This window comes from Pygocentrus nattereri, chromosome 30 (genome assembly GCF_015220715.1).
Source record: "Pygocentrus nattereri isolate fPygNat1 chromosome 30, fPygNat1.pri, whole genome shotgun sequence".
Taxonomy (NCBI): Eukaryota; Metazoa; Chordata; class Actinopteri; order Characiformes; family Serrasalmidae; genus Pygocentrus; species Pygocentrus nattereri.
In genome coordinates this window covers 14698952-14726425 of record NC_051240.1, presented here as the reverse complement: position 1 = coordinate 14726425, position 27474 = coordinate 14698952, and the positions used below count along the sequence as shown (strand labels likewise).

General features: G+C 42.1%; 1 protein-coding gene across 2 annotated transcripts in view; it reads right to left on the bottom strand.

Moving 5' to 3' along the window:
* LOC108430850 (protocadherin-9) overlaps positions 1-27474 on the bottom strand; it is a 492739-nt gene that overhangs the window by 86657 nt on the left and 378608 nt on the right. The gene's annotated exons all lie outside the window — the stretch shown is intronic.

Genomic DNA, 27474 nt, shown 5'->3' with positions numbered 1-27474 from the left:
AAATTCTGGTTCCATTGACTTACATTGAAAGTAAAGTAGGTTTTTTCCTTCTCCTGTAAAGTTACCATTTTTGACATATGAGGTTTTCTTCCAACAACAGTGATATATATACATACACATATATATATATATATATATATATATATATACTGCTTTGTGACGACACCTGTTGTAAAAAGCACTACATAAATAAACTTGCTTGCTTATTTTCACACAGAAAATAAATGACATGTAATTTAATCAGGAGTGCCTGAACTTTTTCATGCAACTATATGAAACTGGAGGAAAACATATTTTCACACACTTTAACTTTAACATTATCCTGTTAACACAAACACTTTTAATCTCAACCTGCAAACTGGAAAGTGGCAGAAACCCTTTTTTTTTAACACCCCGTGAATCTCATTTAGGCCTGATATCCCACCTGATGTGCAAAAAACAGGCATTCGGGCATTTTTATCTACATTTACGACAATGTATCACCCCTGTCTCCTCCAGCAGAGCCAGGCAAATGCCGCAGAAACCTGTCGTCAGGTCACATCAATAATGAGCTGAGCTGTTCGCTCACATCAGCGAGGTGCAAATGAACCTGTGTGTGTGTGTGTGTGTGTGTGTGTGTGTGTGTGTCGGAAAGGCAGCGGCATCAGGGCAGCCGTACACTTTGCTCTGAGAGATGTTTCGTCTGCTAAGATGTCAGCAGGGCAGGTGGGTGAGAGCCTAAAAATAAAAAGTTCAGCTATTACCGATTCCGTCCGACCCGAAAACGGCCCGAAACAACCACTTACACTCCAATGTGTGATGTGAGTGTGTCTCAGTGTCAATATGACGCATTTAAAGAGTTTCAAGCGGAAGTGGAAAACTTCACTTGCATCTATGACACTAACACATCAACATGTGTTGAATTGCATGAAATAACAGCACAGTTTGATAGCTGAACCCCTTAAATGGCCATGGCCCAACAAGTGGGCCCAAAGGTCTGTTACACACTTCTAAGATCTAAGAATAGCTCAGCCAGTTTGCATTGAGGCCTCTATAGTTATTGAATAATAGTCTTTAGCATGTAATACGTCTGAGATTTACAATCAACCTTTAACCGTGTGGACTGATGCGCAGCCTACAGCGGATTTCATACACCAGTGGGGTGATGATGTGGTGTTAATGCCACGATGCGCGTTAGTCTCTGCATGATCACACACTTAAAAACGATGCTCCTTTAGTAAAAGCAAGGCTTCCATTTAGACGTGAGTTCTATATTCAGTCATTTAATGTTTAAACGGTTCTTTGCACGGTGAGCTAGGCCTCACTTTAGGACTGCTAGTGCTACGATGGCAAGCTTTAGGACCATAATTTGGTGCGATATAGAACAATTTTCAAAACAGTTCTACATAAGTGGAGATGAATTTTTCTGTCGTTATTTTTAACTATCTTTAAACATCCTTGTAAACACTAGCGATAGCAAATTGACATTTATTTCTGAAGATAACATTTTTAAACAATTGACCTCAGCAGTGAGTTTATCACAATATACATTAGAATATATATATATATATATATATATATATATATATATATATATATATATATATATATATATATGTGTGTGTGTGTGTGTGTGTGTGTGTGTGTGTGTGTGTGTGTCTGTGTGTGTGTGTGTGTGTGTATCAGTATCAGCGGTTTTCATCAAATCAAGTCAATGTTATTTGTAGTGAAGCTTCACAGAATTCCAGTAAAGACGGAGTTTTAACATGAATGTAAAACCCCCAGGTGAGCAGGCCAGGGGCGACGGTGGCAAGGAGAACCTCCCACAGACCTGAGGAAGAAACCTTGGGAGGAACCGAGGCTCACCGGGGGGGACCCGTCCTCCTCTGGTCAGACTACTTACAGAGTTATTATACTACTAATATTAATAGCAGTAGTATTAGTAGTAGGAATAGCTGGGAGTCCATGAGAACATCAGTGTAGGGTGGGCAGCTGGTCCAAGGCAGGTGGAGGTAGCTGGGGCGTGGGCAGCTGGTCTGAAGCGAGTAGCAGGAGGGCTTGACAGTCAGTCGTCCTTCAGTGACCTTCCTTCGTGTACCAGTGGGGTGATGATGTGGTGTTAATGCATGTTAGTCTCTGCATGATCACACACTTAAAAACGATGCTCCTTTATTAAAAGCAGCGGTTCCACTTAGACGTGAGTTCTATGTACAACCATTTCGTTCCAAGCTTAAATGGTTCTTTGCATGGTCAGCTGGGTCTAGGTCTTGCTGTAGCTACGATGTCGAGTTTGTAACCAAAGAAGAACCATTTTCGGTGCTACACGTTGTTGCATATCTTTAAACATCCTGTTAAACATTTTAATGATAAGCAGTTATATTTTCAGTTATTTCTGAAGATACTGTAAACTATAATCAAAAGAAACGGTTGCATAAATGTTGGTCAGAACTGGTTGAATTCAGCCTAAATGAATCTTTAAACCTTTCTTTCAGTCAAAGTGTTTGAGTTAAATGAAGCTGGTTTAATTGCTTGTTACCACATCAACTTTTGTAAGGTTCAACGGTTCCCTTCAGGGCTGCCATTTAGAAAAAGAAGGCAAACAGATCGCATGACATCAATTCAGCGTTCATTACGGAGATGCATATCTATCTAAAATCAACCTTTAACAGTGTGGACTGATGCGCCGCCTCCGGCGGTTTGCACGCACCAGTGGGGTGATGATGTGGTGTTAATGCCACAACATTTGTAAGCTTATGCATGATTACACACCTAAAATGATGCTTCTTCAGGGGTTCTTTTGCAAGAGCAGCGGTTCTGTTTATACCCATGAGTTCTAATGAGAACCATTTCATGCCTTAATGGTTCTTTGTAGGGTGAACTAGGTCTTCGTTTTGGTTTGCTATTGTTAAGTTGCAAGAAAAGAAGAAGCAGTTTTGGTCCTATACAGTTTTATTTTATATTTTGTATATATATATATATATATATATATATATATATATATATATATTATGTATATACACACTGATCAGGCTTAACATTCTGACCACCTCCTCGTTTCTACGCTCATCATCCACTTTATCAGCTCCACTTACTGTATAGCTGCACTCTGTAGTTCTACAGTTACAGACTGTAGTCCATCTGTTTCTCTGATACTCTGTTACCCTGTTCTTCAGTGGTCAGGGCCCCCATGGACCCTCACAGAGCAGGTACTATGTGGGTGGTGGATCATTCTCAGTGCTACAGTAACACTGACATGGGGGTGGTGTGTTAGTGTGTGTTGTGCTGGTCTGAGTGGATCAGACACAGCAGTGCTGCTGGAGTTTTTAAACACCTCAGTGTCGCTGCTGGACTGAGAACCAAAAATATCCAGCCAGCAGCGTCCTGTGGGCAGTGTCCTGTGACCACTGATGAAGGACTAGAGGATGACCAACACAAACTGTGCAGCAGCAGATGAGCTGTCGTCTCTGACTTTACATCTACAAGGTGGACCGACAAGGTAGGAGGGTCTAATAGAGTGGACAGTGAGTGGACACAGTGTTTAAAAACTCCAGCAGCACTGCTGTGTCTGATCCACTCAAACCAACACAACACACCATGTCAGTGTCACTGCAGTGCTGAGAATGACCCACCACCCAAATAGTACCTGCTCTGTGAGGGTCCATGGGGGTCCTGACCACTGAAGAACAGGGTAACAGAGTATCAGAGAAACAGATGGACTACAGTCTGTAACTGTAGAGCTACAGAGTGCAGCTATACAGTAAGTGGAGCTGATAAAGTGGATGATAAGCGTAGAAACGAGGAGGTGGTCATGATGTTACGCCTGATTGATGTGTGTATATAAATATATATATATATATATATATATATATATATATATATATATATATATATATATATATATATATATATACACAGAACTAGTTTTATTCTAGTTGAATACACTTTTGATAAATAAACCTTTCTTTCATTCATCGATTTATTTGAGGTGAATAAAGCTACTTCAACTGCTTGGTACCACATCAACATGACATCACTTCAGCTTTAATTACTAAGATACGCGGCTATCTTCACCATTTTTCCATGACATTTCAATGAGGCACTTGGCTGCAGTGCATTGTTAGATAGCACGAGGCTTTCTGGACAGATCACAGCCCGTCTATTCAGATTGCAATAAAGAAGTTGTTAGACTGAAGGAGACTAATTAGCTCGGAATGCTCTTAGCTGATGTATTGCAAATGGCACTTCAATTAAAGTGTACAATCCCGTTTGCTCACCTTGCTCTCAAAAGCACTCATAACGAGATAAAAAAAGAGACGCGTATACATCCAGGCCCTTTAATAACACGTTCGGCTGCGTTATTATTGCTCAGCCTTCTGTCTCTCAATCTGCTCGCGATAAAGGAAACACAGCAGCACCTCCAGAGCCGAATGAGGAAAAGAAAAAAGAATCAAATTAGCTTTCTCTTCCATCACTCAGCTCTGAAAGCCTCTTCCCAAACTTGTCTGTTGCATGTCATTAGATGTAAAGGCCTGCGAGAAAAATGTGTTTGCGCGAGTGCCGGGGGGAGCAGATCAATCAGGCTATTAATCTGGACTGAGAAATCGCTCCGTTTGTGCCGCTGCAAGTCTGACCCAGTTCGGAAATCTCCGGGTGATGAACACTCGGGACAGGCGGCAGATGCCCTGTGACGGTGGGCGTTTGTCTGTGCGGACAGTGAAATATGTGAGAAACGGCAGATTTGAAGAAAGAACCACTTATACTGTTGCCTTCATGCACTTTTGGAATCACCTTAAATTAGGATTTTGATCTTTTTCTCCGAATGGGACACAGATGTGTGTCTGTGCGGCAGTGTGAACAGCAGAAATGGACATTTTCAGTTCTGATTCGGGACGCTTGGGCGACGTTCACATGGCAGGTAAAAGTGGCCCAAATTTGATTTTTTTTACCCACCAAATCCGGTGGGTCCAAACCGCACTCGGTCATGTTCTCCATAACGTTCATATTCCATAAGCTCCATTCAGAAGCTGGGCGTCGTGTGAGGCTGTAGCTCTTCTCTCCAGTCTAATAGACGGTGATGTCATTTTAAACCCTTATAATAAAAGAAGCTGAACTCAGTTTGTTTTTCTACTGAAAGTCGACCCGTTTTTCCCCAAATCTGGGCTCTAAACTATAAACAGACGGCGTCTCTTCAGTGATCTGCTCTGGAAACATCACTTTTAGAGAACAACACAAAGAGCGTCGCAGATTTTTGGACTTTAGCAGTAAATTGTGAGCATGTAGTGATATGTGGAGATCATAGAACACATGTTCTGATAATCTGAGGAGCTTTTGCAAAATAAATAAATAAATAAATAAATATGCAGTTACTGAATAATTTGTCTTACGATTTGGTCACGAAAATTCAGATGGACAAACTGAAATATACCCTGGAGGTTAATAAGAGGTTAAAGAAAGACGATCCCCAGAGCTGACAGCACATGACTGAGGTGTCCTTGAGCAAGACACCTAACCCCCAACTGCTCCCCGGGCGCCATGGATAGGGCTGCCCACCGCTCCGGGCAAGTGTGCTCACTGCCCCCTAGTGTGTGTGTGTGTGTGCTCAATAGTGTGTATGTGGTGTTTTCAGTTAAATGCAGAGGTGAAATTTCCCTGTTTGTGGGATTAAAAAGTGTCACTTAAGCTTTAATAAGGTGGAGGTTGTAGTGGTGTAAGCTTCCCCTAGAAGGAGCTGAGGTCTTTTTAATATACTTTATTGATTATAAGTCTATTAGGAACGACGGTAAGTGCATTCGTATTCATTTTTAATCACAAGTGTGAGCTCGGTACGGTCCTGTTTAATCTAATTTCTCAAGCTGCAGCGAAATGTACTGATTAACGAACTGATCTTAAGATTTTCCTGTGATGTTTTTTTGTCAGTACACATATTAAAATGAGCTTAAGCAAACACAGTAACTCAGATAAAGCTCGGCCTTCCTCAGAGCCAGTAAGAGTCTGCCTGTTTCCAGTTCCGCCACTGGTCTGAGTGAAGTTCAACCCAAGCTTTAGGAAGGAAATAAAAACAGCACCACCTTCCAGACGATCGGGGCAGCGTGTCAGGGATTACACATTCCTCAGCAACACCTTTACACCATCTCTTAGCACAGCAATTATGACTAATTTACTGCCACGGCCAGGGATGCATGAAAGCGTTTTAAGTTCAAGGGTGCTGAGGTTTTAATTAGCATATATGTGACACGGAGATGATGTCACGCGAAACGATCTGCCTTTTTTTTTGCCTGGTCGCTAGTTTACCCCAGAATGTGTCACACAGTGCTATAACGAGGCAAGAGAGGACGATATATACATACAACTGAGACTTTAAACCACTGATGCACATCGTTAACCTCATTCTGGACAAACTATATGCAAAAGAGCTGAGTGTTGACCAATCAGACTGCTGACGTGTCACAGTAACCAATTGTGTTGCGCCCAGAGTTTCAGGAAGATTTAGGAGATAAAAGTTTCATCATTACTTTAGATATTTTTATTTTAAGTTAAAGTTTAAAAATAATACTATGCTGCTCTGGCGTTCAGCGCTGGTCTAAAACTCTACATGGACTTTCTGGACTTTCACCTCAACTCACGTGTTTTAGTGACATGAACCCAAAGCAGTTAACAGTTCTGAAACCAGCAAATATGGGTTTTTACTATGCTCAAATTATTATAATGTTCAGAAATGTATTATTATTATTATTATTACTATTATAATATATAATATATATCCACTGCTCTGGGCAAGTGTTCTCACTGCCCCCTAGTGTGTGTGTGTGGTGTTTCACTGCACAGATGGGTGAAAATGTGGAGGTGAAATTCCCCCAATTGTGGAACTAATAAGGGTCATTTAATTATTATTATTATTATTATTATTATTATTATTATTATTATTATTATTAGCAGTTGCAATCCTAAAAGCAGCCTCAGCACCCCTGGCCACTGCCATACTACTGCTACTACTACTACTGCTAATAATAATAATAATGTACTAATATTAATTATTAATAATAATAAAGTATGACACCTTTCATACACTAAAATTGCAGACAACAGAGGAAGAAAAGAAAAAAGATAACAAAAACAAAACATATTAACCAAATATGTAAGTAGCAAAATAAAAGATATTTTAATAAATGTAATTAAAAAGCACAAGATAAAAGTATAAAGAAAAACATAAAAGTAATAGTAATATTCCAGTAGAAACAAACAAACAAAAAAAACAAAACAAAAAACTAGTTAAAATGCTAAAATAAAGGAATAAGTTTTTAAATTTCTTTTTTTTTAAAACATTCTCACTGCAGGTTTGTTCTGAGAGTCAGTCTGTGGAGTTTTTACTGTCCTAAATTCCGGTTCTAAAATCCGGTCATATCTTAAGCTGGGGAAACTTATTTTTGTCCCCCCCCCCCCCCCCCCCCGCCCCCCCGATGGGTTCCTGGGTGCTTGGAGGCGTGAAGGTGAGAGCTGAGGTTAGTGTGTGTGTGAGGGAGTGAAGTTGTTGCCACATCGTGTGATGATGTATGTGTGGTGATTTTACCCCACGCCGGGGCTGAAAGACTTCATTAAGGATCAGCCTCATTTTCACCCTCACACTGCACCCGGTACTGCAGCCCACAGATGTTGAGAGTGAGATGTGTTTCTCTCATCACTCCTCACCCCAACTCCACTTCCTCGCCAGCAGCCACAGCTAACATAACCCTGTTAACGCCACAACTACATGCTTCACCTCTTTTCTTCACCTCAGACTTCGGAGGGAGGAATTCTGACACTCCTCCATAAGAACAAGGTGATTCACCAAGTCGATTCCGAGTCGAGTCTCGAGTCTCTGAGGTCACGAGTCTCTGGTCGAGTCTCAAGTCTTTAGTATAGTCCCCAACTTCCCGCAAACCAGGACTCTTTCCATCACACGATCCTGCCAGACATTCCTCCTCTTAGATATGCACTTATGGATGGCTGTGGCATCGCTGGGTCTCAATCTCACAACCTCCTGTTGGAATGATGGCTTGAGCCCATTTCACACCAGATGCGATGCATAGACATTGCATTTCACCCATGTGACGCGCATGGCTGACGTGAAAGGCTATACTGATTAATATAGGAGTGTTGTAACAATGTCTGGAGTGAAATGGGATTTAGTCCACTGCACCACAGGAACACATGAAGCTGCTCAGACTGTCCATTAATGTTTAATACACTGGAGAAAACTGTTGTTTTAACTTTAAAACAGGGCGTCGTCTCATGTGATGCAGCTGTCTAATAGCTCATCCCAACATCAGGAGGTTGTGAGTTTGAATCCCAGCAATGCCACGGCGCTCCATATCCGGAAGCCTAAGAGGAGAATATGCCAGATGGTCTGTGTGATAGAAGGAGCGCCAGCTAGTGGGGAAACTGAGTAAAAATGAGATGCAGACCCAGAAACAGCAGCTGGGAGAACTTTTGGCTCAACTAGTTTGAGTTGTGTGAAATCTGATGTCCTAAAGTTGAGTCAACTCAAGAAAAGCCAGTAATCAGTTACTAGATCATTTTAAGTTGAGCTGACCTCGTTTTTTACAGTGTGAACGGCATTGTACCAAAGCTGACCCCTAATAATGACCCTGTCAAGTTTGACGCAACTTCAGTTAAGGAGTATCTCATTATAGAAGAACATTCAGCCTGAGGTACTGAACATATTTGCTACAATCAGTAGTGCTGTGTTTAAAGGAAAGCGGCTTAAAACTGTTGGTTGCTCCTAACCCCCAATTGCTCCCCGGGTGCCGTGGATAGGGCTGCCCACCACTATGGCCAAGCATGGTCACTGCCCCCTAGTGTGTGCGCTCACTAGTGTGTATGTGGTGTTTCACTTCACGGTTGGTGAAATGTCCCTGTTCTGGGACTAATTAGGATCACTTAGTGCTCCATTCTGTCCTTCAGACTGAAGGTTTTTCTACAATGAAAGGCTCATCATTTAAAACCATATCTAACCTGATGTCGCTGGGAGCTGCGGGTGAACTTGATTGCAATACCAGCTACAAAAACAAAGGAAACAGAGCAAAATCGACAGACAAACTGGCAGTCATACAAGTAAGAATCCAAACTAAAGGCTATTTCATTTACCATTTAGGTGTTCGCTTATGTCTTAAGTCTCAGATCCGAGTCGAGTTCTGAGTCAGTCAACACGTGTCTGAATCACAGACTCGAGTCCCCATCTCTGATATGAAATGACTACACTGTCCAACCAAGGCGCTTTATGGGCAGTGAAGTGTGCCTCTTTCTGCAGGTGATCACTACATTTACATTACATTTTACATTTATGAGCGACTTACAATTTGATCAATTTTACACAGGTAGGCCAAGGTGGTGTTAGGAGTCTTGCCCAAGGACTCTTATTGGTATAGTGTAGGGTGCTGACCTGGTGGGGGATTGAACCCCAGTCTACAGTGTAGAAGGCAGAGGTGTTACCCACTACACTAACCAACCAACCAACCATGACTACAGACCTCCAAACTTCACATGGCCTTCAGATCAGCTCAAGAACAGCGTAGAGAGCTTCAAGGAATGGGTTTCCATGGCCGAGCAGCTGCATCCAAGCCTTACATCACCAAGCGCAATGCAAAGCGTGGAATGCAGTGGAGTGAAGCTCCGAGCAGCGGTCCTTGGAATGTGTCCACCTTTCAAGGAATCCACTAACAAGGAATAATGATATGCAGCATGTATGAGGGAGGAAGCCACATTTATAATGCAGAACATAATCACTATCATAGTAAAAAACAGCTGATTTGGAATATTTTATGTGTCAGCACAGGTTATCTAACATCAGTGCATGTAGACGCACCTGTCTTAACTTCAGCAGATTATTCTTGGAGACTAAATCTGGCACAGCTCACCACTTAAGCCAGCTGCCCTGAACGAACAGACTTTCTTTTTTTGTGTAATCCATAGCATATTAAATATAAAATTCATATAAAACTATAAATTAATATAAAAATAATTGAACTGAACATTGAAAAAAATGTAAAATTCTAGTTTGGATATTGTCGGTGTCACAAGTTGAAATGACAATAATAATTGACAAAAAATTGAGACTTTTGTTTGGATAGCAATAATATTGTAAAACCCATTTCTTTAAAAAAAAAAAAATGGATATTCGAGCAGCAGAAATGGTTAGAATCCCCATCCCTACTACCTACAACTGCCAGCGTTTCTGAACAGCCTGGCCTTTCTCCGATAATTAAAACCCACCCGGTGAGTCACGGTGCTGGTGCTGGTGCTGATGTGAGCAGCGTTTGATGCAGTGAGATGTGATCATGGCTGGTGGTCTCTGTGGAGGAGCTGCGGGATGGATAACAAGGCCAGTGTGACAAAGGAATCAGAGAATTAGCCCAGCAAACAGCAAACAGTAGCCAATCAGAGCCCGTCTGAGCTGATCGCATCAACATTTGCACCCAACTCTCTCTGTCTTATTCCATCGCTTTAATCAAAGCTAGAGCTCAGATCAATAGGGTGATGTATTAAGCAAACTCTTGAGAGAGAGAGAGAGAGAGAGAGAGAGAGAGAGAGAGATCTGACCTGACGGTGTTGAAGGGAGGCTGAACAGCCGAAGGTAAATCAAGGCTTACTGCTTGTTTTATTGACAACCTTCATTAGCTTCAGCTCAGCGCAGACAAAGTGAGTGCGATCACAGGAAGTTAAATGAAGCCTTGCTTGGTCAGAAATGGTGCATTTCTGATGGGTGGTGTTCGTCTTAAATAGAACAAAGGGGGCTTCTGTTCACTCCCCAGTCCAGACAAGCCAGATACACACACACTGGACTGTAAAACTAGCAGGTTTATTTAAAGTCATCTCACAAAAATCAACACATTTGCATATACGGATGATTCAAAACCCATTTCTCACTTTTTAAACTAAAACCTTTCTGCTTTGAGAGACACTGTATCATAATAACATTTGTTTTTATTAAAGCAAATCACTGAACATCCCCTTATGTTACTGACAGAACAATCCTGGCTCTACTGAAGCTTTGCCAAGTATTTTGGTAGTGACATTTTTTTTTTTTTTTTACACACAGCTTTGAACAGCCGTCACATAGAACATCAGAATATTTTTCATTAAAACACAAAATTTCATGGGAATTAGAGACAACTGCTCACCATGTGGCCATGAAGGATGCAGCTCTGAAATGCAGGGGTGTGGCTAAAATAAGGCTCCGCCTATTAACTAAAACTCTGTGTTTAAGTGACCCTTATTAGCACCTCAACGGGGAAATTTCACCTCCACACTTTAACCCATCTGTGCAGTGAAACACCACACACACACACACTAGGGGGCAGTGAGCACACTTGTCCAGAATGGTGGGCAGCTCAATCCCCAGCGCCCGGGTAGCAGTTGGGGGTTAGGTGTCTTGCTCAAGGGCACCTCAGTCATATACTGTCAGCTCTGGGGATTGAACCAGTGACCTTCTGGTCACAGGGCTGGTTCCCCAACCTCCAGCCCACAACAGCCCCTCCCAGTTCAATAATGACATGACAACATGGGAGCATTTCTATTTAAAAATTAAACTAAAAATAAAACTAAATCTTTCACCTTAACCTTAAAAGACATCAAAAACATACTTTGTATACTTATTACTATCTATATAGAGATATTTAGATTGGAAGTACCACCAAGCCGTCTCCAAATGTTTGTCTTTCTTAAGAAATTTCCATTTCTATATAGACGGTGGCTTGTTCCATTCCAAGGAATCTCAAGTCACTTTGTAGTGTCCTTTCTGGAAAGATCTACCTCCATCAAGCCAGCACTGGCACCTATAACACTACCAAGAGCTCTGGAAAGCATCCTCCACTCCAAGGCTCTGCACAGCGCTCTGGAAAGCACCAACAAGAAGGCACCTGGTTCCATAGCGCCTCCCAGAGCTCAAAAGAGCCCCAGCACAGAGGTTCCCGATTCCACAGCACCTCCCAGAGCTCAAAGGATCAAGAATAAGAGGCTTTCTCGTCCCACATCGTCTCTTGATGGCGCAAAGAGCACCAGTGAGAAGGGGCCTGGTCCTGCAATGCTTCCCAGGAACCTGGTCACCTAGCATCTCATTTAAAAATGCATTTAAAGATAAACTAAATTATAATAACGGAAAGGAAGAGACATATTTGTCCTTCTTCCTGCTCTTTTTGTCTTGCAGAACTACGCCATCATTACCCCATAGCTTTATTGCTTTAGATGAACTTCTGTCTTAGACGTGATTAAGCCTGTTTTTCTTCCAAGCTCAAATACCACCATGTAAGCTCCGACTCAGAAAAAAGCAGTAAACTATGTCCTCTTCAAAGGAATTTAAAGCAGACAGCCTGTGCTTTGGTGTTTCGTAGGTTAAAAACAGCGCTGAATATGGATGCAGAAATTGTTCCCCGTCGGTGAATTATCAATCCTAATGGCCTCCGCAGTAAAAGCAGAAATGTCAGCTGCTGCCATTTAGCCGTCGCTGCCTTTAGTCACTGTAGCTCTGTGCTAAAGGTATTTATGGCAGGAGATGAAGAGATGAAAGCTGTTTGGTTCGTCAGGCAACAAGTCCAGGTTTAATGCAGGGTGGAGAAATGGCTCGGCTGGTGTTTTTAAATGGTTGTCAATTACAGCAGCAATAAAATACTAACAAGATTTAACCCTCTCCTGCAACAATTACTTTATCTGAATTTTACTAAAAAAGCAGTCAAATCACATCTGTTTTCTTATTTAGGGTCTTTTACCTTGAAAGGACAAATACCTTTATTTTTAATTTTTAATTTAAAAGTTTTTTTATGATGTTGTTATTGCCATACATTCGAAATACCAATTGAAATCGTATTAAATTCCAGTATTTGTAAATATTGGGTCGTACATTTTACTATATAAGTTGGATTTGGGGGCGGCACGGTGGCGCGGTGGGTAGCGCTGTCACCTCACAGCGAGGAGGGCCTGGGTTTGATTCCCCGGCCGGGCGGCCAGGGTCCACTCTGTGTGGAGTTTGCATGTTCTCCCAAGGTCTGCGTGGGTTTCCTCCGGGTTCTCTGGTTTCCTCCCACAGTCCAAAGACATGCAGTCAGGTCGATTGGACATGCTAAATTGCCCCTGGGTGTGAGTGTATGTGTGTCTGCCCTACGATGGACTGGCGGCCCATCCAGGGTGTATCCTGCCTTCCGCCAGGAGACTGCTGGGACAGGCTCCAGCATCCCCCCCGCGACCCTGACAGAGAAGCGGCTTGGAAAATGGATGGATGGACTGGCGACCTGTCCAGGGTGTATCCTGCCTTCCGCCCGATGACTACTGGGATAGGCTCCAGCACCCCCCGCAATATATATCCATCCATCCATTTTCCAAGCCGCTTCTCCGTCAGGGTGGCGGGGGGGATGCTGGAGCCTATCCCAGCAGTCATCGGGCGGAAGGCAGGATACACCCTGGACAGGTCGCCAGTCCATCGCAGGGCAGACAGACACACACACTCACTCACACACTCACACCTAGGGGCAATATATATATATATATATATATATATATATATATATATATATATATACAATTTTAAATTATTTAAATACTTTCAAATATCATTTTATCATGTTTAAGTAATAATTCATACAGTAGAAGGTTAAAGCCACATTTCCAGCAATAATTCTTAACTGTTGGGGAATGTGTGGCCTTGTTGATCTGGACATCCTCCTCCTCATCATCATGTACACTAGTGACAGAATCCTACATCCCTGTGTTTTTCAACAAGCTACATAGAAATTTGCTATTCTTAGCAAAGTTTTAGGGGAACTTTTCAGTGACGGTATTTTAGGATACGATCAGACTTGGCAAGTTTGGTCTGAATAAATGAAAATTGATGCACATCAAAGAAGCAGCCCAAGACCCCCAGAGCAGGCCAGTCCTGTTCGCTTCCAAACGAACCAAAGTGTGGTTTGTTTAAAGCATGAAAGCAACACAAACCCAAAACGTCCAAATGGACCAAAGAGGGAATGGACCATAATCTCCTTTCTGCACAACTTCTTTGGTACGAGTTTCTGCAGCTGTGCTGACGTGTGCACGTGTTTTATCTCTTCACAGCTTCTAAATTGGTATTTTTAGAACAAATAGTTCTGGTTTTAAAATGAGGCTGAGGCACATTCAAAGCCATTACGAAACGCTCGAAATACACGACTGCACTCAAATATTTCATGGTATTTAGGTGCTGAGGTTTTATCATTTTGCAAAAACAATAAGCCACCTGAGGAGGTTACACCTCCAGAAAAAAAACAGAACATAAATAAAAGCACAGGGCCCAGAGCAGAGAGCTCAGAAAGAGGTTCAGAAAGTTCGGTGAACATTATTACAGTTACTGTACATCATAAAACCAATTAGCTCTGACCTTTCACTCATATGAGGGTCGTTCTACAGAAATGTCCATTTTTATGTTCCTTGTGTTTACAGATGTATTACACTTGACAACGTTTGGGTTACAATCTATTTATAATTTAAAATAACAATTATTTTAACAATTCCACCTTCTTCGCCTCAATTTAGCAACTCTGATGAATAAATCAATCATTTAGAATTCCAAGCACCACAGAAGAGCTCGTCCTCACAGTCGTGCGTGAAGGCTGAGGCCACATTTTGAAGAAAAAAAAAAAACACATTTTCTGCTATTTTGACTTCAATAATCTCGACACGACTATGGAATATATAAATTAAATAACAAAGTAAACAAACGGCAAATAAATATTATAAAATCTATAATAAAAGTTCCCCAGGAGTCGAGTCTCTGGTGTTACTGCATCTCTTATTTTGAAAAGTCACACCGATGACGTCACTCGACCTCCTTTGACCTGTTTTCTGAGGATCTATGGAGAAAAGCTCATGGTGAGTCCACTGTGTCTCTCAGTTCTCAGAGATCTTCTCATTCAGCTCATGATCTCATATGAAGCTTCTAGCTGACGTCACTGGTGTGACCGACTTTATTCTGAGGTCACTGTGAAAAAATAGAAACCCAAACGGATTAAATTCCGTATTTTAGTGGACGTTCCCTGATGGACAGCGTGGGGTTTGATGTTCTGTGAAATGCATTGATCATTAAAAACGTCTCTGGTGTTTCCTTTATTATGTGGAACACCGATGAGGATCAGTAACCACCACGAGCGCACTATTGCCCCCCTGTGTCTTCAGGACCTGTTGAACTGATTTAAAAACACCCCATTCAGGTCATTCCCACCTCAGAAGTCTGCTCACTAGCATTTCTCATGGTAGTCCCAACACGTACTTGCTACACAATCAAGGCAAGCCCTGCAAAGTCATATCTACACCAGCATGACGGCAGCTGGGATGTTTTGAGGCTTTTAGCGTACTCCAGAGTGATGCTTCATAAAGGAGGATTTCTCAATTAGCCGGATAATTTATGCCAAAAGTCAAGCATGTTCGATAGGAGGAGAGATTCCTATTGGACAAATCTCACTTTAGTCATCCAGCTAAATAGACAAATTCTGCTCTGTGGAATTTATCTCTGAGGAGAGGTCCTCACCGATAAAAGCCCTGCTCTCAACTACTTCCACCTCATACATACACTCACCTTTTATATCTAACATAAAAATATGACTATTTTAGAGCAGGAGAGCCAGAGCTAATGCTCAGACTACACAGAATGAACCAGAGGAACTGAACGAAACAACGACAGCATGAAAGCAAAACAGATCTGGGGTCCGAATCACAAAGCAAGTTCAACAAGACAGGATACCTGATTAACTTTCAGCTTCACAAAAGCAGCGAACAAACAAATGATGATTTCTCTGTTAAGTCAGGAACACATACTCAGGCTGCGATTAGTCCCGGCACGCTGAACGTTTATAACGACCAGTCCTGAGGAACATGAGGAGGAGTGGCTGGTACTGAGAAGGATAAAGGAAGAGGTCCTCTATGTAAATATGTGCAAACTCAATTCCAAAGACATTGAGAAAGTAAGTTAAAACGCAAATGAAAACACAAAGCAGCGATGAATCCAATACATTTTTCATACGAATCGACTTTCACCTGTATTTGAAGAAAAGCAGTACAAAGACAAGATATGTGACGTTTTATCTTATCAGTTTTACGGGTTTGTAAATTTATGCTCATTCAGAAGTGAACACCTGCAACAAGTTCCAAAAGAGCTAGGAGAGTCCGTTTTAGACTAGAAAAAAACTTCTTATACATGCTTATAAACAAAAGACATCCAGGAATTTTATGCCTGCAACATGTTTTGAAATGTGTTGCATGGATATAATTTGGAATGAGCATATATGTACAAAAGCAATGATGTTCAAAAGGCAAAACTTCAAATACTGTGTTTCTGTTTTTAATAGAGGTCAAACACAAAGTGTTAATCACCACTTTCTGTTATCAGCATTTCACACACTGTCCTGACTATTTTGGAATTGCGGTTGTAGAAGATAAATAATGGTAAAAAAGCAACGCTGCTGCCACTGCCTTAGTGTTAGTGCTCACTGGAGTAAAACATATTCATATTCCTAATATCTGTATAGGATGATGTGTTAACTTTGCTAAAACAGCGATGCTCATGCTTCCATCAGTCCATGATTGGTCAGAAGCTCAGCCTGATTTGTCCAAGAGCTGTTTATGATCTACAATCCTTAACAGAACCTGCCCAGAGCAAGTTAGGATGGCAGCCAGACAAAAAGTGATCCACTGCTGTCAGACAGAAAATCTAATTAGATTGAATTAGGCTTAAAAGTGAGCTGGCCGAATAAGACATCCTGTGTTGTGAGACAGGCCTCGGTCAAGCCTATGGCAGTGATGATTACCGATTACTGTCAAACTTGAACTTCCAGTGTCCAACAAAAAACCTCTCTCAGCTTTCATAACAATCACCATCATTGTACAGGGTGACTCAAGAAGATTGATCTGATTTCAAAGTGATTTATTTCGCGTATAAATCTTTCCAGATCAGTGCTGTGAACTGTAAACGGTGTAAATGAGCATAAAGTTTATTATGTAGTTCTACAAGGTCTCAGTCTGGACCTCCTCCAGCTGTACGGATGACATCAACACCACAGTCAAACTCATCCCAGACTGGACTGAGCGTGTCGGGCGTCGCCGCTCTCATGGCTCTTTCAGTGGGATTTCGGAGATCATCCAGTGCTGTGGAACCAGCGTTGAACGCTCTGAGCTGCTGGAGCTTCACTGCTGATGAAAATGCCGCTGCTCAGTTCTGACGGATTCACTCTTATTGACGTGGAGAACGCAGAACGCTCTGCTCAGGGGTCTCAGCTCCTCTCAGACTGAAGGAGCCGGTCAGAAACTCTACGACCCCCTCTTACAGTTGGAGTGTGATTGGTTCCTCGGCGCCTCACAGTCACAAAAATATGATGCTTTGAAATTGGAGGAATCAAACAAACAACAACTCTTTTTCAACGCAACCATCTACTGTAGTCTCTCATGTTTCGTCATCATTTCGAAAAGTTTCATCATTTCACCAAACTGTCAAACTTATCACTGCAATTATATGAGCTAACTAGAACAGACGGCAACGATGACATCATGAAGCGCACCATACTGCCATCACTAGGATAATCTGTGCAACTACACAGAACTCCTATCACTATAGGATGGACACGGTCACTGACCAGATGACTTTTCACAACACTAAAAACACTTTTAGACAGCGTGTGGTGGTCACTGATATCAGTTATCACAGCACATCAGCTAGCAAAGTTCTAAAGCCAAGTTCTAGCGTTAAAGTTCTGGTGTCGGAAGGTTTAAGGCTACATATAAGACAATATTAAATTCAAACAAAAGTAGATTTAACATAAATAAGCATTCAACAACAGTATACAGTCAGATAGACAGCTAAAACATGAAGAGGACACTTATAAATGCATGCGGCTGCATGTTAATCCATAATACAGCATTAACTAATTACTCATTTTTATCTAATCTCATCAACATCTCACACGTTTCTATTGTGCTTACAGTTAACTGTTCAGTCCCAGCAGGATCTACGACAGGGGTCCAAAAAAATACTGCTCTGGGCCACTAAAACACCACAGCTGGCCATGAGAGTACCTCTCTGCGTTAGAGCATTCACAGACACTCTGCATCTGTAGAGCATCTAGAAAGGGGCTTTATTTGTCCAGCAGTAAACACAATAACAGTTCTGGTGCTCTTCCAAGACAACAGAGGGAAAAAGTCCATAAAAGTGGAAGCGCATGGACAGCGCTCTGCACATTCTTTTAGACAGGCTTTGAGAAAATGGCTCAGAAGTGAAGGTTTATATGCAACACCACCCAATCAGTGGGCTTTGGCAGTTTAGACATTAGCGATCCCATCTTCCTTTCCAAAAGCCCACCAGCTCTCTAGTTATTGTGCATTTAGCAGCTGCCATTAAGGAGATAATATGAACGTCCTGCTTGCACCGATTCTGTTTTGACAGCCTGACAATGTATATCTGTGGTGATAATTGTGACGTCCATCAAAAACCTCCAACACACATCAAAGTGGGTTGATGTGCGGTGGTTCTCCACTGTACGGGACGGTGATGGGGAACATTAGCAGTCATTCTACTTCATGGCCTTCAGCTGAACATATGATTAACCCTCCAAGCCTCAACCTCCTCCCCATTATTTCTCCTTCATCGGTCGTTGAAATAATGGAGAAACTCAACGGAAAGCGCAGAGGAGGAATTTCATTTTTCAGATTTGCGTTAATGTTTTGGTTCCACTGCGCTGACCGGAAGGCATTTCAGTGCCCAACCTGGCCTTACTTTATAATAGTGGTCACCAACCCTGTTTCTGAAGATCTACCTTCGTGGATATTTTGGCTCCAACCCTATTAAACACCTCCTTGTCCACTTAGATATTGACTTCAGAAGTCAGTGCTTAGACGAACGGGTTCTTCTAGATTTGGGTTGGTTACCGCGGCTTTATCCGCTGCTCAGGGATACGAGGATGCCTGCGGCGTACGCTACGGTGCATTTGAACCACATGGCTGAATTAAATTTGAGCCAATTTACAATTTTTTCACCCCAAAGTCATTAAAATCATATAACCGACTCAACCTTCACACATTTGGGCTTAAACCACTCAACTGTCTCTTCACATTCTTGCATTGTTTCTGTCACGTTTGACACTGAAACCAAGTCAAAAGTGCAGGCTTTAATCTGCCGATCCAGCATGTTAGTGGCATTCATTATATAACTATGTACCTTATGATATAATTGCGCCATCGCGTATGAATGATTGTGTAATGTGGGTCAAATGTATAGCAAAATGACAATTATAACTCCAGATTTCTAAGAGCTGGAGGACAGTACTAAAGCCTGAACCCCAGCACTCCTGCTTTGAGTTACTTTTCTTCAGAAAGAGCTCGTCCTCGCAAATGGCTTCATTCTTCTCTTCTATCTTTCACAAAGATTAACACCATCCTATTACCTCCACATTAGGGGGAAAATGCTATGGTAAATGGACTGCTACTTAAAACACTACATCCAATGTGCTCCTCTCGCTCTCGCGCTCTCTCGCTCTCTCGCTCACTCTCAACTCGCACTTCATGAAGCTCTCACTCGCTCTCTCTCTCTCTCTCTCAGCACTGGTTCCTGTGCACGATTAAACAAAATAAAATTCAGCGCATTTGATTAATCCCTCTATTTATTCAAAAGGGAGCGAGTCCCCATTGGCTACTCCTACATATATCTACAGAGCAAACTGGCAGTTGTGTTAATATTCTGTGTTAACACTGTGTGTGTGTGTGTGTGTTATATATATATATATACACACATACATACATTTAGTAAAACTGATTACAGTAGCCAGTGGGGTCATTTGCATAAAGGGAATACATATTTTGCATAAATTATTTTGAATAAATATACATAAATATACACAAAATGTATGTACACTGTATATATGTATGTATGCATGTGTATAAATATATGGGGTACGTCCATTTGTGTTTGTAGGTAAATATAATTACCCACGTATCCATATTACTTATACAATATGTATGTATTTTATATGTATCTTTATATATATATATATATATATATATATATATATATATATATATATATATATATATATATATATATATATATATATATATAAAAAACGCACCCACATGTAATATTAGATATTTTATAATATTTATTATATAATTTAATATATCTAATGAAAACAAATCAAATTTCAGATTTATTTTTCTTACATAGAGAAGGAAGGGTGGGGATTAGTTGGGACATAGTTGTGAAAAACGATTTGTTTGGTTTTGTGGTTTATAAGCCAGCAGGTACGGCCGCTTTCTAAACGTCAGGTAAACAGCACTTTATGAGAACAAGGATGTCGAATGCTTGTCAAAACAACCACTACTGAAACAAAAACACTCGATACTCCCATTTGGTTTGGTACATGCAAAGTCCAGACGGTGTTCCGGCTCAGATTTCATCCTCTCCCCTGACAGTGTCTCTCACTCGTGCTATACAGTACATACTGCCGCATGGAGAAGTTTGGGCAGTTAAACTAGTTAAACAATCAGTTTCAGTGATTTTGTGAAAATAAGGACACGCACTCTACAGACACACACGCACTCAGTAATGCCTGATTACTGTGTAACTGCTGAGGAGAAAATTAAAACATACAATGTGGCCTGTGCAGAAGTTATGGCACATTATATCAATATACTGATCACAGCAAATACACGGGAATTATGGCACTAAAATTTGCAGCCAAACTCTATTTAAATTTGTAGGATACATTAACTTGTATTAAGTCAGATTTTCACTTAAAAAAAAAACTTGGAATTTGACTGGGATGTAAGTATCTACATAATAATAATAATAATAATAATAATAATAAGAATAATAATAATAATAACTACACCCAGTCCTGACATCGTAGGCATCTTATTTTTTTCTCCATTTTTCCACAAATTAAGGACCTGAAAATGTACGAATACAGTTTCCCTCTTACACACATATAGAGGATATAGCATAATCTATACTGTTTGTACAGCACACACACATTAGATTCCCTTTCTATTGTACAGAAGATCGCCTTTTATTTTAGGTCTGTGGATTTGACAGTAAATAAGAGTGAATGTCGCGTGGATATCACTGTGTAGGCCCGAGCCACAAGAGGATGTGTTTAATTAAGAATCCCTCCGCACTGCAGTGCAGGGATCAGAGCAGGAGCCGCTGTAGCAAATCTCCAATTTAACTCAAACTGTACCGCTCAGCCCGATCCAACTGAATTCAGCCACTGCTGACAAAAGTGTTCATTTGTGCACGAACAGCTTGTACAATCTAAATATACAATTACTGACAACAGAATGGGGCAGAACTGGAGCAGCTGCATGAGCCATGCTCAGTGCCACGTGTCCGCTAGAGGGGTGTAACACCCCCCCTCAGGACCCCCATGGACCCTCACAGAGAAGGTACTATTTGGGTGGTGGGTCATTCTCAGCACTGCAGTAACACTGACGTGGTGGTGATGTGTTAGTGTGTGTTGTGCTGGTCTGAGTGGATCAGACACAGCAGCGCTGCTGGTGTCCACTCACTGTCCACTCTACCTACCCACTCTACACTCCTACCTTGTCGGTCCACCTTGTAGATGTAAAGTCAGAGACGACAGCTCATCTGCTGCTGCACAGTTTGTGTTGGTCATCCTCTAGTCCTTCATCAGTGGTCACAGGATGCTGCCCACAGGACGCTGTTGGCTGGATGTTTTTGGTTCTCAGTCCAGCAGTGACACTGAGGTGTTTAAAAACTCATTAAAAATGATATATATATAAATTACTGTTGTCACAAGAAAACCTTGTATCTCCAAAATTGTAACTTTACAGGAGAAGGAAGAAACCTACTTTACTTTTAATGTAAGTCAATGGAACCAGACGTCTTCCCAAGTCATTTGGGCCATTTCTTTTAGTTCATTCATCATGAAATTTACAAACGATGTAAAGGACAACAGGCATTTTCAAATTATCTCCAAAACTGAAAAACGACAAAAATGAAGATAAAAGGTTTTCTTCCGACAACAACGATATATATATATATATATATATATATATATATATATATATATATATATATATATATATATATTTTTTTTTTTTTTTTCCCTGTGATATAGGCCCTTTAAGGTCCCTGAGGTGCCACAAAGTTGTTTTGCTTTGTTGGAAGTACAGCTTGTACTGTTTGAGAAGACGTCGATTTTTACCCAACCTCTCTTTAGCCCCCGTTGTGTCTGAGTCCCTTATCGCGGGCCGTTATCACATAAACAGCTGCTGTGCCCTTGCTGTTCCTGCTGACGGATCTGAAGACCGTGTTTACCATCTCGGCAAACGGAGATGATAGCAGCTCCGAGCTCAAGGACACGGTGCGAAGAATCTCAGCTTACGCGTCACAATCCGCTCACACAGGACCCCACTGAAGGAAAAGGTCAAGAACACTCGCAGACTGCATCGCCACGGCAACCGCATCCAGCACCATTCATCACAGATCATGTGACACCCCAGGCGGGCGGCACCACTTGTCAGCATTAGCAAAGAACCTGTCAGTTACCATGCTAGTGCAGCAGCACAGAGAGCGCAGCTGCAGTTAGCCTGACACCTCAGCACACATCCAGACCCTGGCCACTTTATTAGAAACCCTGGATTTTACCGTGCTGTGCAAAAGCTGGAAAAGTATATTTACACTACAGCTCTTTAATTGGGTTCTTTATCTGTTCAGAATAAATATAAATCAAATGTAGTGATTTGTTTGTGTGTCACTGTGTTAATTTAACCCACTGTTGTAAGTATATATATACCTATAGAAAATTTGAACGATAGAACATCTGGCTGTTAATAAAAACATGGAATCTGGGTGCCGGGAGATGTTCATCCAGTATAACCACATAAAACTGGTAACACTTTATCTGGACGGTCCACTGTAGATGCTTTGTACATGCTATATTAAAAGCAACTGAATTTAAAGTTGTGTGTGAAGGTTCTATTAAACCTAACTCTAAACCCTTACCTTAACCTCAAAACCTACACCTACTCCTGGACTGAACCCTAACCGCAATGTTGATGATAATCAACTAAGTATCATCAGAAAGTTTGTTAATAACAAACATCTTTGGGGCAGTCGTGGGCTGGAGGTCAGGGAGCTGGCCCTGTGACCGTTTGATCCCCAGAGCCGACAGTCCATGACTGAGGTGTCCTTGAGCAAGACACCTAACCCCCAGCTGCTCCACAGGCACCATGGATAGGGCTGCCCACCGCTCCGGGCGAGTGTCCTCACTGCCCCCTAGTGTGTGTGCTCACTAGTGTGTATGTGGTGTTTCACTTCACGGACGGGTTAAATGTGGACGTGGAATTTCCCGTTTGTGGGATTAAAAAAGTATCACTTAACTTCCGTAGATCATCTATAGGAGACCATCCAAATAAAATGTGACCACAAAATTGAACTAATTTAGACCAATCAGAACAAGTTCTGTGGCATTTTAGTTTTCTGGAAAGGTTTACTGCTTCACATCCAGCCCTGAATCAATCCAGTATGTGCAGCATCCATTACGCAGTTTGGTAAATCAATCGTGCAAGAACTTTACCCCAAGCAAGATTTTAAATGTTTAGGGTGTGAAGTGTTTTTCCCTTTTTTCTAGTGCTGTAGTGTTTATACAACCAAAAATAACTTGCCAAGATAAACAGTTTCAGGCAAATTTCCAAATTCACTGACCTCTCTATGAGCGCTAAGAAACATTTCTCAGCTTCCAGTGTTTTAATAAAAGACACAGAGAAAAAGGGTCTCCTAATAGCCACACCAGACCTGTGAGACCACCAAAACTGGCCTCATCACACATAATTACTAAAGCTTTCATCTTGGGGAGAGAGGAGAAGATCAAGCTGCTTCAGATCTGAAAAGGTCCACAGGTGTTTCTGTCCATCCTTCCACTGTGGGTCTGAAAGGACGTGCAGCTGATCAAGAAGAACCTCACTGAGAAAAGGAGGCGGACACATCAAACAAAGAAGCTGGGCGATGGACTGACCACCCCAGAGCCCAGACCTCAGCACCGCTGGATGCGTTTGACTCAGAAAGCCATCAACCAGCTTCTAAGACTCTGGTATGATTATAAAATACACTAACCTGTATAAATTAAACACTAAAGACACTTTATAGTTGACATGTAACTGTTCAAGCCTACACAGCCAATGGAAATGAGGGCTGTTATACAGACAGAGCAGGAAAGAGTCACGAAAAGAGTTAGAAATAACAGCGAAGGCCAAAAAGCAGAGAAATTAGCAAGTAAAGTCATCAAGAAATCAAGCACATATCGAAGCCATATGGCTGAATCTGCAGCAGCGACAGGCTCGACATCGATTGTTTTTGGAGTAAACAGCTGCGCTATTTCTGCGCCAGGAGTCATGATAGTCTCCGTGTTGTGTTTACACAGCCGTACAGAGGCCCCTAAGGATTGTGGGTTTTGTAGTAAACCCCAGCTGCCGCTCTCATGTGCTGCAGAGAAAGTCTGTGTGTGTTTGTGTGTGTGTGTGTGTGTGTGTGCGCGCGCAATGTTGACAACTGTGTACTCTGACAGTGAAGTACTGACAGAGATAAATGCAGATTAAAATAATCCTAAGAAACATATGATCCATTTCAGTCCCTTAAACTGCAGCCTTAATACACACCACTCACTTTATTAGGTACACCTGGTCAGTTGCTCGTTAACACAAATAGCTAATCAGCCAATCACACAGCAGCAACTCAGTGCATTTAGGCATGTAGAGGTGGTCAAGACAACTTGCTGAAGTGCAGACCGAGCATCAGAACGGGGAAGAAAGGGGATTTAAGGGACTTTGAACGTGGCGTGGTTGTTGGTGCCAGACGGGCTGGTCTGAGTATTTCAGAAACTGCTGATCTGCTGGGATTTTCACACACAACCATCTCTAGGGTTTACAGAGAACGGTCCGAAAAAGAGGAAATATCCAGTGAGCGGTCAGTTGTGTGGACGAAAATGCCTTGTTGATGTGAGAGGTCAGAGGAGAATGGGCAGACTGGTTCCAGATGATAGAAAGGCAACAGGAACTCAAATAACCAACCAAAATCTCTGAGGAACGTTTCCAACACCTTGTTGAAAGTCTGGCACGAAGAATTAAAGCAGTTCTGAAGGACTGAGAACAGTCCACCAACCAAAAACATCCAGCCAACAGTGTCCTGTGACCACTGATGAAGGACTAATGGATGACCAACACAAACTGCAGCAGCAGATGAGCTGTCATCTCTGACTTTACATCTACAAGGTGGACCGACAAGGTAGGAGTGTCTAATAGAGTGGACAGTGAGTGGACACAGTGTTTAAAAACTCCAGCAGCACTGCTGTGTCTGATCCACTCGTTCCAGCACAACACACACTAACACACCACCACCAGGTCAGTGTTACTGCAGTGCTGAGAATGACCCACCACCCAAATAGTACCTGCTCTGTGAGGGTCCATGGGGGTCCTGACCACTGAAGAACAGGGTAACAGAGTATCAGAGAAACAGATGGACTACAGTAACTGTAGAACTACAGAGTGCAGCTATACAGTAAGTGGAGCTGATAAAGTGGACAAGGAGGTAGTCAGGATGTTACGCCTGACCGGTGTAGCTCTTTATCTATATGTTGGTCTGTTTATCATATGCTGTATTGTCTATGGTATACTGATTATTTTCACTGCCCTTTTTGTCTATTTTATTTTACCGCACTGGTCAGTGATGATGGTCAGTGTTGGTCAGTGTGGTGCGTTAGACTCTGCCCTTATCGATTCACCTTTCTGACTTTTCTACTTTCTTTTTTGTTCTAGTTGGGGGGCGGAGCTTGATGACTTTGACAAGGAGGATCTCTCGGGAAGCTACTTGGTGCCAGTCTGGAAGGGTCAAAGACGAGACGAGGGGAATATGCCAGGAACACTAATTAATACGGAAATGTCTGTGTGTGTGTGTGTGTGGGTGAGCGAGAGAGACAGAGGAAGAGACAGAGAGGGAGAGGGGGAGAGAGAGAGAGAGAGAGAGAGAGAGAGAGAGAGAGAGAGAGAGAGAGAGAGAGAGAGAGAGAGAGACAGAGACAGAGAGAGAGAGAGAGAGAGAGAGAGAGAGAGAGAGAGAGAGAGAGAGAGAGAGAGAGAGAGAGACTGAGAGACCCATTACAACACAAGCTTACTGGACATTCCATTCCAAAAATATGGGCATTAATATAAAAGACTCAGCCCAAACCTCATTAAGCAGCATCAGCCCATTAACTCTACTCCACAAACTTTACTGCTGGCACTGTGCCTTCTGGTAGGTGGTGTCTTCCATAATCCTGTACACTAAATAGGAGATATCAGTGAACAACCTCGATGAATGTCGCTTTACACTAGAATAGGACATATTAGTCCATAAACAACCTCAGTGAACACAAGATAACGTTAGGAAAGGTGATATTAGTGAATAAATAACCTAAAACAACACTCATTATGATATAGTAAGAGATATTAGACCAACTTCAATGGTCCGATGGACTAAATAGGAGATATTAGTTAATAAACATCTAAAACAACACTCATTATGATGCAGTAAGAGACATTAGGCCATAACTTACTTCAATAAACACATTGTTTTCTACAAATGTTCACTTTAGTTTGATGAGAAAAGGAAATGGTCCACATTGCCAAACTGGAGCTTTCAGCCTGTCCCAGCAGTCTTTGGGCGGAAGGCAGGATACACCCTGGACAGATCGCCAGTCCATCGCAGGGCAGACAGACAGACACAGACAGTCACTCACACCTAGGGGCAATGTAGCATGTCCAACTGGCCTGACTGCATGTCTTTGGACTGTGGGAGGAAACCGCAGAACCCGGAGGAAACCCACGCAGACACGGGGAGAACATGCAAACTCCACACAGAGAGGACCCTGGTCGCTCGGCTGGGGAGTCGAACCCAGGCCCTCCTCGCTGTGAGGCGACAGCGCTACCCACCGTGCCAAACTATGAAAATGTTATTAAAAAATGAAAATGTTCCTGTTTTTTTCTCCTTATGCAAATTTTCCCCCTATATTAAGTTGTTGGGCGTGAAGCGGTAAGTTGTATGGATGTATCACGGCTGAAGCTGAAGCAGCTCAGTTCCTCTGACAGCTCTGAGAAGAAAAAAAAACATGGCATAAATAAGCAATCGCCAGCGCTTTCAATTACTGTTTATCTTCTCTCCCAATGGTGAATATTTCAGCTTGTTTAGGTTCCTCACTTTGTGTGGAGACGTCTCTGCCGCGTTCCTCTCAGAGCAGATATGTGAGCGTTCGTCCCTCAGCAGGGCTTCACCTCCAAATCAAACCCCAAAACTCTGGAGCTCCTCATCTACACACACTTCATCATTCCATAAACGCTGAAGGCAGCGTTTGAGGCGCTGGACAAATATGAATATTAATTATCACACCAGGGACCGAAGGGATGCGCTGCAAACATCGAAGAGCATTGGCTGATCGCTGGTTGAAGAGAGAGAACGCTGGTCCAAAC